The sequence below is a fragment of the Lipotes vexillifer genome, unplaced genomic scaffold (assembly GCF_000442215.2).
Source record: "Lipotes vexillifer unplaced genomic scaffold, Lipotes_vexillifer_v1.1 scaffold921, whole genome shotgun sequence".
NCBI classification, from domain to species: domain Eukaryota; kingdom Metazoa; phylum Chordata; class Mammalia; order Artiodactyla; family Lipotidae; genus Lipotes; species Lipotes vexillifer.
Window position 1 is genome coordinate 1,162,707 of NW_006787800.1, and position 14,021 is coordinate 1,176,727.

General features: G+C 48.3%; 1 protein-coding gene across 1 annotated transcript in view; it reads right to left on the reverse strand.

Annotated features, from left to right (window-relative positions):
• The window catches only part of LRRC1 (leucine rich repeat containing 1), a 126,167-nt gene that overhangs the window by 111,579 nt on the left and 567 nt on the right, over positions 1–14,021 (reverse strand). The gene's annotated exons all lie outside the window — the stretch shown is intronic.

The following is a 14,021-nucleotide window of genomic DNA, read 5'->3' on the forward strand; positions in this document are numbered from 1 at the left end:
GCGGGGGGGGGAAGGAGGGGGGTGGTTGCGGGAACATGGGGTCATGGGTATGGCTGCAGAGCTGGGAGGGCTTCTCAGAGGAGGCAGCATCTGCCCTGGAGAAGAGGCTTCTGAGCGGAATGCACAGCAACCGACAGGCACGGAGGTCTGGAAGACACGAGACCACTGAGTCACAGAAATTTAACCATTAAAGACCACAGTCAGAAAGTACTAAAATGTACTTAGCATGTTAGAATTTAACAACTTAGAAAATAAGTATTTCTGGTAATTTAAACTTTATAATATCTTCTTGACTTATTTTTTCTTCTCTCACAAATTTTCTCTCACACATAGTGAGAAGGAAACCTAGGGAAAACATCGACATGTCCAAGCTTTCCTTTTTCTTAAGAATACCTTGGAACAGAAATCAATCCTGTCGGAGACTTTTCCTCAGCAGATGGTCCCTGTGTTTCTGGCAGAAGACACAGGGTTAAACGAGAGAGATGTCACAAAAGGAGGGCATCTGCAAGGGCCAGCAGGCAGCACCGTCTCTGCCCCTCCTCCTTTCAGGAGCACTGCAGCCACACCCATCCCCACCCCATATTCCTACCCCTCACCTTCCCTGCCTCCTTGCCTCCCACTAGAGGCCAGAAAAAGAGTCCAGGGTCCACCCGTGACTCTGCATATGCCCATCCCCGGGTGCCACCATACGAGGAACTGCAGGTCACTCAGGAGTCCCCTCAGTGCCCGGCACTGCCGACCTGCTAAACCAACCCTAACTTTCCTTCGGGCCTCCTGACACGTGAGGGCCCTAAGTGCCTCTGTCACTTAAGGCATCTTAGGTTGAGATGTTTGTTACTCGCAGATAAGAATATTCCAAAGGCGCTCCTGTTTCTTCAAGGCTGAAACCCTCTATGAGGGGAAATGACCAGTGAGCCGAAACCATAGAAGTTACCTGACTTACTTTGCACCTAAACCCGAATATCGAAATCAAACATTTTAGAATATAGAAATTTTTAAAGACTACAGGAACTACACCTCACAAGCAATTACCCGCTGCTCTACTTGCCTGACAAAGACATCTTGAGAGATATTTTCTTTTCGAACAGTAAGTTCTAAAGAGGGGTGGGCATGGGTGAGGTTGAAGAGCGGGGGTACGGCTTGCTTTCTCTTGGCCTCTGTGTAACTTCAGTGAATCACCACCATTATCAGAGAGAACATGACACTTTCCTCTACCGCCTCTTCCCATTTTAGAACCAAGTTATCGCAAATCAAGGTAGGTTAATTACTGTCACATGCTACTAGGTAAGGTGCATCTCCTATAAGACGCATAGCTTCTATTAACCTAATCTTATTAGTGTCCATGTGTAGCAGTATTGGAATGTGTATACTTCCAGAAAGTACATTAGAACCTCTTTATGAGTCTGACCTTTACAGTCAAGACTTGTAACTGCCTCATGAGCTAATCACTTGATATCATGCTTTGACAACAGAGATCAACAGTATAATAGCTGAATTATTGGCAGCAGAATTATAATGGAGACACTCCTAGGATAAAACCAGCGCTCATTTTCTCTCCTGAAGGTAAAAAAAAAATCCAGCCCCCCAAAATGGGTGCCACTAATCTTCTTTGAAAGATTAAGCGTGAATAAGCACATTAAAATTTGGTGACCTAATTTTTAAAATATTTCAGCTCAGTGCTCTTTTTCTTAGCAATTCAAAAATAACCCAGGGGGCACAGGTGTCTCTGTCCCCTTTCCCAGAGTGGATGCAACTCCTGGCCCATCAGGTGGCTTTTGGTGCCAAAGACGTGGTCTCTGTGCATGTGACCTTGAGGAAAGATGGTCCAGTGGTTAGGAATACTGGCTCTTGAACCAGACAGCCCCACTGTGACCCCCAGCTCTGCTCGTACTAGCTGTGTGACTTTAGCAAGTTAAGTCATCTCTCCGCGTCCTGGTGTCCTCAAGAGGATAATAAAGCTATTTATGTTTGTTGTGAGGATTGAATGAGTTTATCATGGGAAGTGTTTAGGCAAAGCACAGCTTGGGGCACATTGCTCAAAAAATGTCTGCTGTCTTTATTATAATTATCGATACCCAGGCTTCCACCCCTAAGTTCTGGGTCTCATAAACACTTCACCACACCCCAACTCAAGGACTTACCAGGTCCTATGTCACTATACTCCCTTTCCTGGTCCTCCCAAACCCCGTAAAGGCTCTGCCAGCACCCCAGTTGATAAACCCAAAAACGTACATCCAATACATCAGCAGGTTCTGTTGACTGTACCCCCAAGATAAATCTCATCACTCACTGCTACCACCCCAGTCCAAGAACCCATCAGTTCTCCAGGTCTCTCTGCTCTGTGAACCCTTCCTCCCTTGGGACTAAACTCTCACCTGCCAGCAGAGTGAACTTTCTAAAACACAAATCAGATATCTATAGGCTTACGATCTGCCATACTTCCAATTGGTGAAAAAAAATCCAAACTCCTCACCGGGGTCTCTGACCTCCGACATACATTAACCCCACCAACATCTTCACCTTGATTTTCCACCCCCCACCCTGTCATACCAGCCACACTGACCTTCGTTCTGCCCACAAACACCCCAAACTCATCCCGAGCCTTTGCAAGGAGCTCTGCACTGTTCACACAGCTGCCTCACCGCATCAGGGCAAGGGTCACCTCCTGGGAGAGGTATTCTCGGAATAAACAGAAACCTCTCCATGGCTCTCAACCACATTTCCCCATTTGGTTTGCTTTATAGCTCTGATCACTATCTGAAATTCTTATTTGCTTATCCATTTACCAGCGATCTCCCTTACCTGGAATGGAAGCTCCGTTAGGACAAGGCAAGATACCCACCTTGCCAGACAGAAGGATGCCTGTAGCACAGCCGGCACTCAATAAAGATGCAGGGGGCTTCCTTGGTGGCGCAGTGGTTGAGAGTCCGCCTGCCGATGCAGGGAACACGGGTTCGTGCCCCGGTCCGGGAAGATCCCACATGCTGCGGAGCAGCTGGGCCCGTGAGCCATGGCCGCTGAGCCTGCGCGTCCGGAGCCTGTGCTCCGCAACGGGAGAGGCCACAACAATGAGAGGCCCACATACCGCAATAAATAAATAAATAAATAAATAAATAAATAAATAAATAAAGATGCAGGGTGCATAGGGGAAGGGGGAGGGAGGGTCTGCCAGAACCCAGCAGAGATCGACCCCCCAAACCCCCACTCCTGAATCACACTGCCTGGGAAGCCTGATACCAACATCTAGTCAGGAAAGCAAATTTCAGCAGAAGAGTAGAAGGCTGTAGCTTTTGATCCTAATATACTCCTCGAAAAGCCACCTCAGTCTGATTTCAACCCATAGATATTCCTTAATCATCAGTCCCCAAATTAGGTTTCCCAAAATACAGTCTCTCGGGTGCTCAAATCAACCCAGAGTGAACTTTCAAACAACTGCCTCTGAACTCTGCTTGAGTTCATTTAAAAAGGAGACAAAAAGCCCCAGCCAAGTTGCCTATTTTACCTCACTTCTAAAAGCTGGGAGAATGCAACTGACACAGGGGAAAAAAATTCAGTGTTCATAGGTTGTTGGGGTGTGTGTGTGTGTCTGTGTGTGTGTGTCTGTGTGTGTGTCTGTGTATGTGTGTGCGTGTCTGTGTGTCTGTGTGTGTGTCTGTGTGTGTGTCTGTGTGTCTGTGTCTGTGTGTGTGTGTCTGTGTGTGTCTGTGTGTGTGTCTGTGTCTGTGTGTGTCTGTGTCTGTGTGTGTGTGTCTGTGTCTGTGTGTGTGTCTGTGTGTGTGTGTGTGTGTCTGTGTGTGTGTGTTTTAACCAAAGAAAATCTGCTGATCTTTTTCCCTTAATTGGTTCTGGGAATCAACAACTGACCACAGGAGGGTAAGCGTTTGGAACAGCTTCTCCTTATTATCGAATCCTTGATTATAATGATTAAGCCTGGACTTGTGGTTCTACTAAACCTCACTGAGCAACCTCACGGGTCACGTGCACAAGTGGGGACCACTCCCCTCAGGTTAGCGCTGTGGCATTGAGTCATAAAATGTCATAAAATTAGCATCCAGGGAGGTCAGAACTCAAAGAGACCTTGAACATCACTAACACCACCTCTTCAAGACAAATAAGGAAACTGAGGCTCGAGAGATTATGTGAATTGCCCAAGGTCAGTGCTAGTGTCATTCAGAGCACGGACACAAGCCCAGGGCTATCCAACTGCAAGACCAGTGCCACCACCACCATGACGCCATCCATACAAGCAAGGATGGCAGAGAGCCCGGCTCTTCATGGAGTAATCGGTAAGCTCAACTTACAGTCTGTCCCCAACCCATTTCTAAATCCACTTGCCAAAAGGGCTGAAAACGTCCCCAAGAATGCTGCTCGAATATGTCTTCAATGTCTGCTCTGTGACGCAGCAGGAAAGCAAAGAAGAAAAGGTGTGTTGTGGCTTCGATGGGGGACAGAGATCATTTCAAAGAGGTAACAGTAAGGACACAGGCGTCCCCAGAAACCAGAGAAGAGGGAAGGGAAGTGTTCTCAGAGGAAAGTGATCGCCTGAGCTGTGTCCCACGGGATGACCAGCAGGGAGGCAGACAAAGAAGCCAACAAAGAGGAACTCCCAGGAGACAGAGCGCAAAATTGAAGACTCTGAGGCATGAAAAGACTGGTAACCAAGGGCAGCTAAGTGCTGCTGAAACGCAAGGTCCAAGCAGGGAAGAGATGCGAGATAAGGCAGAAGAGCCAGGCTGTATCCTGCAGGCCAGGAGCCACTGCAGCAGGAAGTCACCCATCACATCTGTGTTTTAGAAAGATCTCTCCCGCCAAGAATTGAGACAGGATTTGAAGAAGACAGGACGAAGGGGTTTGAAGCCTCTCTCACAAAACAGCCAAGAACGACGACAACAGCCAGCAGATTTGATTGGGTGCTGTCTAAGTAACAGACACTGTTTCCAGCACACATAGTAACCCATTTACTCTTCACACACATGAGGTGGGGTCTATTAGTACCTTTGTACAGATGAGCAAACTGAGGCCCAGTGAGGCTGAGTTACTTGTCCCAGGTGTCACAGCTAAGGGGTCGATCTCCTAACCAACACTACACACTTTCCTGACAAGCAAGAGATCCAGGCCAGAAGCAACACATCAGTAGAAGGGACGGAGGGAGGGGCTGACCGGCCCCCCACAGCCTGCACGCTGCCCTGCCCTCCTGCTCCAGAAACCAAATCAACTCACATTAGGAATTCCGTGACGCCAACCTCTCTGCCCGACTAAACAGCATAAGCCACCTGAATGCAAGCATTAGATGTCAGTCTTCCAAAGACCCGGAACGAATACCGGATTGACGGAAGCCCACCCAAGGGTCTTCCCAGGTCTCTGGGAAACAGCCCCAGTCGAGGAGAGAGGGGACAGAGATGACAGAACCCATCTCCCCACCTATTTCTCCAGCCCCCCCGAAAGAGCGCAGGACCTGGAGCCAGGAGTGGGAGAGGACCGCCCACGTGTTCATTTTGCTCTGATCCATCACTTTACCTCACTCGTCTTGCACTTCTTTAGCTGTAAGGTGGGTAGATGTCTCCTATCACTAGGCCTCCACCCAACTCAGATTTAAAAAATAATCATCTTTGACAAGCTAGCAACATCTACTGAAATTTGTAAAGTATGTACCCTTTCATCCCGGGATTATGCACCTTGAACCCATGCAAAGAAACGTTTGCATGTGTGTACAAAGTAATACGAACAAGAACATTCAATCCAGTGTGGTTCATTGCCGCAAAAATTTGGAACAATTTAGATGTCCAGCGATAGGAGAATGGTGAAATGAATAAATCATGGCATATCCTATATAAGGGAACCTACAGCACCAGCACTGATGTTAACATACATCTATACATACTGACACAGAAGACATCCAGAATACGGAGTTAAGTACAAAACAGCAAGTGGTGACGCAACTTATATAGTAACTTATATAGAAGTAATTTATATAGGACTCCTCTTTTCCTTTTAACAATGATAAATGTATGGTGGTATGTGAAGAGGAAAAGTCTATAAGGATACGTTCTAAAACTGTTCATGTCTGGTATCACTTGGAGGGAATCAAGGAAAATGTCACATTTTTTATTCTTTGAATTCTTCTATGCATCCAACACATAATAACAAGACAAAACAAGGCCACATCATAGTCAAATTCAGGCAGCTTGCACTAACAGCATGAGCCTCAGAGGCCTCAGCATCTTCCACATCAGGTCAGGCAGTCAGAGCCCAGGTCACCTCCTCAGAGGTTTGGCAGCTCCTTTCCGGGCTTCACAGCTGCTCATCTGACAAGCTCCCCACGTCCACCACAAGTCAGCTGATAGTCCCTCCGATTATCTTTCCCCCAGAAGTGGGTGTGGACTGTGGAAAGAAAGGTGACCAGAGCGGTCAGGATGGGAGGCCACGCTATCCAGGAATCAGTCTGGAACACACTGCAATTAGGTGTAACACCTTCCACCCACCATATGACAAATCTATGCCTTGTGGTTCTTGGAAACAGAAATGCCAAATGTCTCCCAACTGAGTTAAATTCTCTGGAATCTAGAAGTTACAGCCTGGATAAGGAAATTCTTCCAAACAGTGATAAGCAAAAAAAAAAAAAAAAAAAAAAATAGAATTCCATCTTACTTCTAGAAATTCAAAGTATTTTACACTACAGGCACACACACACACACACACACACACACACACACACACACACACACACACTAGATGAGATCTTCTAAAATATCACATGCAATAGTAAATTACCATCCCTGTCCACTAAATAATACCCAAGAGAAAGTAAGTGGACATCCAGCAGTTTCTCCTGTGCATTTACTAAGATCTGGCCCATGATCTCATCGCCCCTCATAACTATTCCATGAAGTGGAGGACAAACATCTAGCCCCGTGTTCCGGGGAAAATCCTAAAATAGGCAAACTTCCTTTAGACTTCTGTGAGCAAAGAGAGAAGCCTGCAGCCTCACTGGATCCACACCCAGAAGAGCCCAACGCTTCCGCTCATGGCTCGGCGAGACCATGGTTGGGATTTTTGTCATCACTGCTGAGAAATGTTTACACTGCTATTTCTGACCCTCTTGTGTAAATATCAGCTATGCTTTTACCCCCCAAATTTCAAGCCTTCAAATTTCAAATTTCAAGTGTAAAGGGTCCTTTTTAAGGAAATCCCAGGTACCCAAGTATCAGAGTTACAGAAGCCGTGAGAGGGGCTGAAGTGGACCCTTCTCTCTGGAAGCCCCTGGGAAGAGGGGAGGGGCACTGGGGAAATGGGTTCATTTTGCTGTTACCAGCATGACTCAACTTTCTCAACTCTAGGAAAGGTTTATGAAGTGAATAGTTTTACTTTTTCTCAAAGAATTGAGCAATTTTTTTTTGCAACATTTCAGCAACGAGTTGACTTCAAGTGACTCTGGAAATCAAAAGGCTCCAAGCATCAGTGTTTTAAAGCATCAGCAGAGGACAGAGGAAACTGAGGTCCGTGGTCCAGTACACACATAGCACATACTCATGTTACTTGGGAAAAAAGAACCCACAGGATCTCCAGTGTTACTATGGCTGCAATTTTATCAACTTGATGACCCAATTCAACTGAAACCAAAAAAAAAAAACCAAACTCTTCCCACCCCCAGCACCTCTGGCTGTCCATCTCTCCCCTAAGCCAATGCCTACATACACAGCTTAGGGGGCAATTTACAAGTTCAATGCTGACACGCCCCACAATCAAGGAAAATGTGTCCACAACAAGGAGGTAAATGCTTTGTGCTTAGTGTCCCCTGAGCCCTGATGAAGGGCCTCAGGCGGTCAGCACAACACGGCAAGGGGAAGAGGAGAAACGGTGCTGGACCAGAGGGCAGGAAACCCCCCCCCCGCCTGAACGTCCTTGATGACATGATCCATCCCACCTTGCCTACCCCACAGGTGCCGGGTGGTTTCCTCCCACCCAGACCACCACAGCGGCTCTTGACAGCATCCTCTGCTCCTCCCAGGACCACCTTCCCAGAAGAGAGGTCCACCTGGGCGGCGCCTCTCCTGACACACCATCCAGACCCCACCTGGCCCCTCTCGATTCCTGCGACCCCTTGGGCAGCCTCGCTCGAGCCACCTGGGAAGGATGGGCTTTGTCTGCCACGACAGGTTTTTTCTTCCTTCTAACGTGAATGTCACCCCCTCTGAAGTCTTCCCTCAGCTCCCCAAAGAGGGAGATGCCTCAGAGCTGTCACAGGGCCAGGCCCCATCCCCAGGGGCAAGTGACCCGGAGCTGGAGGCACGCCCTGGCTCCACAGCTGACCTTGGCCCAGTTCCTTACACGAGCCTCCGAAACAACTCCCTAAGTAAGTCTTGGTGCCCACACTGGCAAAACTGGAAATATAAGGGCTAAAGTGAGTGGTGATTCCATTTAAGGGAAATAATTTCTAGAGAGAACTTAATGCAATGTTTGGAGCTCAGTAAAATCTCAGAAAGTGGCGTCTAGTAGAATATTATTAATAAGTAGCAGATACTCAAAGTTAATCAAAGACACTCCAACGTCCACCAACCTGGGGCAAATGACATCTTCCCCAGGCCTCAGTTTCCTCACCTGTAAAGCGGGGGTGGGGGGGGGAGAGGGAACAGGAGATGAGGGAGGGGCACTGGACTAACACGGAACAGAACAGGAAAACAACCCAGAGCTAAACTGTGTAACAGCAGCAGGCTCTCTGAGAAAGCAGAACTTAAGTTAAGTTTCCCTAACTTGAGAAATGTGCAGATCACGGCTCTCAGGGGCAAGTGCTCTCTTGGACGCCCTTCCTCCTGGACTTTGCCTTAAATTATTTTCACTATAATGCTACTTAAGTCTGTCCAAATCTAAAGCTTCATACGCTTTAGCCCTTATAAAACTGTAAGGTGAGACGATGTAAAAATTGGATAAAAACCAATAAAAGAGAGCTCAGCTTTCATTGAACATGACATATGACAATGATGCAATTTTGTTCCGTGTGCTTGACTGCTCACACAGTGTGTTAAGTACAAGAATACCTGGAGTGAGTTCCTGGCAACTCTGTGGGGCTCTACCACCGCGGGGCTGGAATCCCCTCAGCCAGCCAGCCACTGCTCTTCTCCAATGGACTGTTGTGAACCCTTTGTTCATGAACTTCCAGCCCTCGTCTGACCCCAAAACACAATTTCTGCGATAAGTCCACATCTGTCCTCTCCCCTTCGCTACAGACAACCAAAGGGGTGCGCAACAGACAATCAAAGGGGTACACAATCTAACACTGGCAGGAAATCTTTATGACATGCCTCATTTGGAAGGTCATCTGGATGTTACAGAATCTATGATATTTTTAATTATTATTTAAAAGAATATTAAAAATTTACTTTTGGTTTTAAAAAATAACTTGCAAATTCCCAGGAAGATGTCTTTAATCTGTAGTTTAAAACACATTGTTTCCTCAAAAATCAAGAAAATATTATATTTTGGTGAAAGAATTGAGTAACTGTATAAATATTATAATTTGTTATATGGGAAAAAAAACATGGTTTCCTAATAAAAGCGTCTTGCCATAGTATCCAGAAAGATCTTAGACATCACAGACCTAACTGTAAGTGCTCTGGGTGCATTCTCTCTTCAATCCCAAGAACCACCTTATAAAGTAGGTGCTACTGTGACAGGTGAGGAAACGGAGGCTTGAAGAAAGAATGAAAGTGATGGAGCAGCACCTAAACTGATTCCAGCAGCCGTGCCCCCTGCTCTTTCCAGACCAGCCCTGAGAGCCTCTGCAGATGATGGCCAGCCACGCACAGCAGGGATCCAGGGGAAATCAGCTGGGGGAGAGAGAGACACAGAGGGAAGGTGGCATTCTCAAGGAAGAAATGACAGGACCTAGTGACAGGATGGATGGAGACAAGAAGGTAAGTCCCTGAACCTGTGAGCCAGGAAGAATGGCTGGCCCGGCCTCCAGAAATGGAACTGCTGGGGAGAGAAGCCAGTGCAGGGGGCCAGACCTAAACTGAAACACGGTGGGTTTAAGACAAAAGGGACTTATTCCAAGTGGGGATGGATATCCTCTCAACAGATCACAGGCGAAGAGGTTGAAGTCTCATTACACAGGAATTATGTTTACAAGGCATGAAGATTATTTCAAACAGACAAGGTGGTCAAAAGTGTCCAGCACAAGGGAATTCCCTGGTGGTCCAGAGGTTAGGATTTGGTGCTTTCACTGCCGGGGGCCCAGGTTCAAACCCTGGTTGGGGAACTAAGATCCCACAAGCCTCACGCATGGCCAAAATAATAAAGCGTCCAGCATAGAAGAGACGGAGAACAAAGATAGGCAGGACAGGACCACTGAATTCTGAACACCTGTGACTTTACTAATTCCAACAGACCAGTGCACAGTACAAGTCAGGTCTGGGACAGGCAAACACGATGGCGAAGAAACAGGGCTATCTCCCCGTGACAGCACGTAAGGACTCATCCAGGCAACAGGCATGCCCACTGTGTCCCAGATACTGTCCTAGGTTCAGCCACAAACAAAAACCCCCCTGCTGGCATGGAGCTTAAGTTCTGGCTGAGGAGACAGAGAACGAGCAAACAAGGACACAGTCTGGAATCAGGGGGTGATGAATGTTCTAAGGGCTAGGGAAAAAAATAAAGCAGGATACGAGAAAGAAGGAAGGGCAGGGGCAGGTATCTGAGATAATGTCATCTGGCGATCACAGAAGGACTGACTGAACTCTAAGAGGAGGTGACAGGATGAAACTCAACTTTTTAACCTAGAGAGGCTTGAGAGCATTCACTCCAAGTGTCTGCTGCCTAGTAGACCAGGCCCTGCAGTGGTCTAGAGAGACCACAGTAAACACATGTTTGAAGGTATCTGAGCATCGTGCACAGATTGAGGGGAAAACTGATGTCATCAGGAACACAGAGAGGGAGGCAGGAGAGGAAGACAAAACAACCGCACCACGTGGATGACCTTCGCTTCTGAAGACCTGGATATTCTCTGACTCCATTAGAGAAGGACAGATGCTGGAGCAGTGATGAGCTTCAGGGGACAAGAAAGCAGCAGAGGAGAAAGATCTGCATCAGACTCAGCAGCCTTCATTCAACCGATAAACAGGGGTTTACCCAGCAGGACACACTGGACGCCAAGCTCATGCTCCCAAGGGGGCACCTCGAAGTGTCTCTGTTAACACACATCCCAAAGGGATGGGGCTGGGGGAGGGGACCAGCTGGAGGATAGGAAGGGGTAGTGAGGCCAAAGGTGAGGGCTCTAAGTCCCCTGCAGCCATGACAGGCTCACAGGGTGGAGACACTGCTGAGGACGGTGATGCTGGTTCAGCAAAAGGTCGGCAGATTAGGTCAGTAACCACGGTGGCATCTGATAAGTGCAGTGCCCGCTCCAACCACACCCACCACAGCTGTACGAAAGTCACTGTCTCCCCACAAAGCTACTGATTAAACCTTCTTTAATCTCTGTATCCCCCACAACTAGCAAATCCTGGGGGGTCAATAAAGGCTCTACTGAGGCCAAGCTTTCATGACAGGAGTAAACCAGGAGGGGCTAAATAACTGAGGTTCTTCTGATGGAGGTGAGAAGCCCAATAGTCTAGATTCCTGCTCAGTTGGCAGATGCATGAAAGGGGAGAGCTGGGGGGTGGGGGGAGGGGAGCTGGCCATAGCCACTGTATCACACCAGCTGTACAGCCCTGAAAGTCACTTCAATCCTGAGTATCAATTTGGAAAACAAGGGGATTGGAGCAAATCAGAGGCTGCAGACTTTCAGCGAGAGGAGATGCTTTTCTCAGTGCTGAAGGCTGGGGAGCATATGTACTTTTGCTATTGGGGTTGGGGGATGCAGGCTTCCCCTTTGGCTGCAAATGAATCGCGGAGACGAGAACATAATACAGGTATGGCCACCACCACGAGGACCCTGGAGGTTTGTCCGCAGAAGAGGCTCACTGGTGACGTGGCAGGTAAGAAGACAGGGGCTGGGGGAGGGGGCCAGGACTGCAGTGAGCAGCGGTAATGAGTTATGCAGACCTCAGACGGGAGACAACGGATGCCCAAGCAAAGACTGTGAATGAAACATCCGTGTTTTGAAGGCGGTTGCTGGAGTCTGGCTTGTACACACCCAGGCACACAAAAAGTCAGGGAGAAACAGATTTTACACAACTTGAAAACTATGAAACTACTTTAAGAGCTCTAAGAGCAATTACCCATATGCCAGACCACTTCTAGCCTTTGAAAAGCTTGTTCATTACCATATTTACTGAGGGCTATCAGACTGTATTTTGAGCTTCTGAGAAGTTTCCATTTAGAATCAGTAGAAATACCTGACACATCCAAACCCCATAATTTCCCATACCAAGCTGAATCCCCCAACGTTACAGAAAAACCCACAAACTCTGCAGAAGGGAGTGAAAAGCCAAGCCAGTCACAGGAAACCTTCCAGCTCTACAAAAGAAAACAAACAAACAAAAGCACCACAAAGAGCACTGAAACATTTCTAGTCCAACAGCTTTTCACTCAAGCTTTAACAACTTTATTCTGAAGCCCTTGAAAAGTATTAAATTACATACAGTATTCTATATTCCTGGCAGTAGCAATGCCTAAAACTTATCATAACTTAAGGCAGTAAGTGAACTCATGACTTTTAAGTCAAATTTAAGGAAGCTAAAGGCCAGACAAAACCATGTGTTTGAAAATGCCCGCAAAATAATAAATGCCGGAGGGAACTGGATAGCTTTTCTGCTTCTAAGCTAAATAAAGCCTGGGGGGCTTTGCAAAGATCCTAGTGAGGATAATCACACACCCCCAATTGCACACAGCAAACCATCCAATCAATTCTATGCAGACCAAGGCAAGTTAATCCAAGAAGAATAACAACACTTGAAATGTTGAGAAAAACACAGTTCTGCTGTTTAAAACACTCTATCGGGCTGGAGGACAAATCGGGTCATTCTAACATGCCAGAACATTTGACTGGTGAGTGTTTCTGTGACCATGTCTTGGCTTTGTGTTAACAAAGGGTCCTGCAAGACATCTGAGTTCCAACGCTCGGGCCTTCAGGTCCTCTCTCGCCTGCCAGCAGCCTCCCTACTTCCTGCACACCTTCGGATTAACTGCCCCGACTTCCTGCACAGCCCTGGATTTCGGCTACCTTCCTCCTTCAGGCTTACTCAAGCTAAGTTTTCCGGGCAGGCTCGAAGGGTAAAAGTTCGCAGTCCCTGACCCTCCATTAAAGCACAATCAGCATGTGTCGCTTGACAAGCCTGGCCGCGGCAGGGTGATTAATTTACATAAACAACTCTGAAGAGGTAACTCATCACTGCAAGGGCCTAAGTCAGCAGGCTGAACCTGACCGCTCTGGGAGCGGCGGCTGCAAGGCTGGCCCACCCGGCAGAGCCTCTGCTGACGTTCACCGCGGCTCCTTCCACGCAACAGGTCCACGCAGGCAGGGCACCAGGGCACTTGCCCACAGCTCCGCGGGCGCAGCCCCCCTCCTGCCCCGCCCCCCACGGCCGGTCCCGGAGCCCGGGCAGCTACGGCTCTTCCCGGCACGGCCCACCCGCGATAAGGCCTGGAGCACATTCTTCGGAAGATGCCGAGATAGCGCGGCTCTCTCGCGCGCTGCCCACCTCCTCCCGGCCCAGTCCAGGCCGAAGGGAAAAGGCGCCCCGGCCAGCGATCGGGGAATGCGAGACAAGGAGACCGCCCCGGGAGCCGGATGCCGCGCTCGGTCCTTCCAGCCGGGAACGGCCCCGGCCACCTGGCTCCTCACCTGCCCGGTCACAAGTGCCGGGCACTAGTACCTAGATATGTATATAAACTACTTACCGGCACAGAACGTTTTCCCAACTGCACAAGCTACAACGACTACTCAGAAAACAGCAAGTCGCTTTGTATAGAAAGAAAAGGAACTTTTCGGGAGGGGGAGGGGGAGGGGAGGGGAGGAGGAGGAGTGTGGGAGGAAAAAGCAGGTGAATGAACGTAGACGTGGTTTCCGCGGGACCTGCCCGCCG